Source organism: Aplidium turbinatum, chromosome 10 (assembly GCF_918807975.1).
Source record: "Aplidium turbinatum chromosome 10, kaAplTurb1.1, whole genome shotgun sequence".
NCBI lineage: Eukaryota > Metazoa > Chordata > Ascidiacea > Aplousobranchia > Polyclinidae > Aplidium > Aplidium turbinatum.
This window is the reverse complement of record NC_137481.1, coordinates 10000354-10002904: the sequence shown is the minus strand read 5'-3', so window position 1 is coordinate 10002904 and position 2551 is coordinate 10000354. Positions and strand designations below refer to the sequence as shown.

The window sequence follows — 2551 nt, the reverse complement described above, 5'->3', positions numbered from 1 at the left end:
TCTTATCCTTTTGCTATGCCACCTGACAGCACCATTTTACAGGAATATTCATACCCACATTTTTGTTGAAAATGCTCTCAGAATGCACCAAATTCAAAGTAATTTTTCAAATTTTTCTGGGGGAGGCCCCCCAGACCCCCCGCCGCTGGGGGTCGTCTTAAGCGAAAACGCCGTCGGGCTTCGCCCGCCGGTCGTCAAAATCCCCCCTTTCAAAATTCCTAGATGCTACTCTCAATGCCCCCCCCCCTTGAGAAAATCCTGCGTACGCCACTGAATAGAGGCCACTTGTTTTGTGCACTTATAGCGAGGTGAGCGGTTTCATCAGTAGGCTATATTCATCGCCAAGCAAGAGTGGTGTTGTTACTTCGCTTCGCAAAAGATATCTTGCAATTAACAGTTTCAGTAAACAAGAAAATGTTTGACACATCGCAATACAGGCAACAATAGTGACCTCAATCATCAATCATTCAATCATTTTATTTTTCGTCATTAACGCGTCCGGGACGAAAAAGATACTAACTACAAAAATCGATATAAACCTACCAGCACGTCAACGAACGGGAAAAGGTGGTAAAACCTTGAAAGGTTTAAAACGTGCCTGAATGAAAAATTATGTAGTAGGCTATATATCAGTAGTTAGCACGGCCACAAAACCCAAAAAAACAAATAGCAAAAAAAACACAAAAAAAACAGAGAGATGGACACATGTAGTAATGAATGACAGCCTAATGAAAAGTGTTGTGGATTGAATTTGCCAGTTCCAATATTGATGTGGATGAGCAGTCATAATAATAATAATAATAATAGGATGGAGAAAGAAAACCGGACATAAAAGAAAACATATCTGAAAACCTGCAAACATATCAGTGAAAAATAGGCTCAAATAACAGGGAAAAAGAAACCAGGTACCATCTTCTCTCGTGTTGTCGCTATATGTCAGGGCATCCGTTGGTTAACCACTGCCTGGTGTCGTCATCGATGGAAACTAGGCCTTCCATACCATGAGGAGGTCTGTATAGCTGGCAATCCTTGATAATGTGTGCTGCCGTCTGCATTTCACCACACTCACAAGCAGCACTCTCTGCCGACCAAAGCAAGTACCTCCACGTGGCCGCCCCCGCAAGTACCGACTTTGGGAAACTAAACTTGCTACAACTGTCGCTATACAGTTATGCGGAAGAACAATCATCAGAATGGCACCCCCAGACCAAGCACAGCGCCCTTGTCAGGGCGAACAGCACCAGCTGTTGTAGGTCAAGGAGTGACAATTCTGCAACTAAATGTTGAAGACACCACCAACGCTAAACTAGACATCATCACACCAGGTACCATGAAACAAACGCTTGTGGAAATCACCAAAAAATCGTAATTTATGAACAGTCTTCCCTCTAAAAAAGCAATGAGTTGGTTTTTCATCCTTTTTGTGAGAATCTATAAAACCGTCTTTCTTTTATTATAGACAACTGTCACTTGCGGTGCTCATCAGCGTGGCAAGAATTTGTTGATTAACAACATTTTGCAGTACTTGCTTCGGCAGTACATATACTATAATTGGAACGATACAGATTAGCATGGCTCCTGCGCAAGGATGACACGCAAAATCGTGAAGCGTTCCATATTTCTTAAAAAAAAAAAACGTTTTGCAGTAGGCCTACTAAGCTAAATATTTTCATAATACAATCAGAAAAAGTCTCTAAATTTATATGTAGAATATTGCCAATTTATTATAAATTGAGTTGGCACACCGACCCATTTTGCCAACAAAAACTTGCATAAAGAGAACACTGCTCGTGAAACACAATAACGGTGAAACTCGCACTAGTGTTTACATGACATTTGCAAACTTAAACTAAGCAACCCTATGCTCACAGACAATGTCAAAATTCGAAAACAGACGTTTTAATCAACCACTGGGACAGTGTGGCTGGACATCGCATTGGAATAATTTTAAGCAACCCCCACCTAGAACTATAATCTGATTGGTCGGTCGGTGGAATCGTATGCAATGCAAAAATATGCTTCCAGGAAAGTATTTTTTGCCTTCGTGCTCTTTAACTCCCTCAACAAAAGTATTTTTGGTTATACTTGTACGGCTGTACGCTAATATCTTCCGCGGGCCGCAGCGATACAGCGTGGCGGGTCGCCATTTGGTAACCCCTGGCCTACACGAACAGACATTTTATAGCTGTGTACTTCGCTGGTATCACAATGTGATTATTTACTATGCATCCTTAAATTGTAGTAAAACAATGACTTTAGCAAAACAGTTTTAGTTTTTTCTTTAGTTTTAATTACAAAATTGCACAGAATCAAAACCGCATAACTCTTAAACTTGAAGTATTTGTCAGTTTTGTTAGAAACTTATCGTTGATGTCATACTGTCACATTCTCACAACCTTTTCAGCAATGAATATCTGACAGTAATGCAGTAGTTGATGAAACAACACATTGCGCTTCCTTATTTTGCATTTAAACAACATTAAAAATCCGCCAGATTACACTTTACATTTAACATCAATTTTTTACAGTTTTTGAGAAAGCTATAAGAGAA

General features: G+C 40.1%; 1 non-coding gene across 1 annotated transcript; it reads left to right on the top strand.

Annotated features, from left to right (window-relative positions):
* The first annotated feature begins 1521 nt into the window (after positions 1 to 1521).
* Positions 1522 to 1623, top strand: LOC145779182 (U6 spliceosomal RNA). The gene has a single exon (XR_014290531.1). It is a non-coding gene; the product is annotated as a U6 spliceosomal RNA (small nuclear RNA).
* Positions 1624 to 2551: the final 928 nt, after the last annotated feature.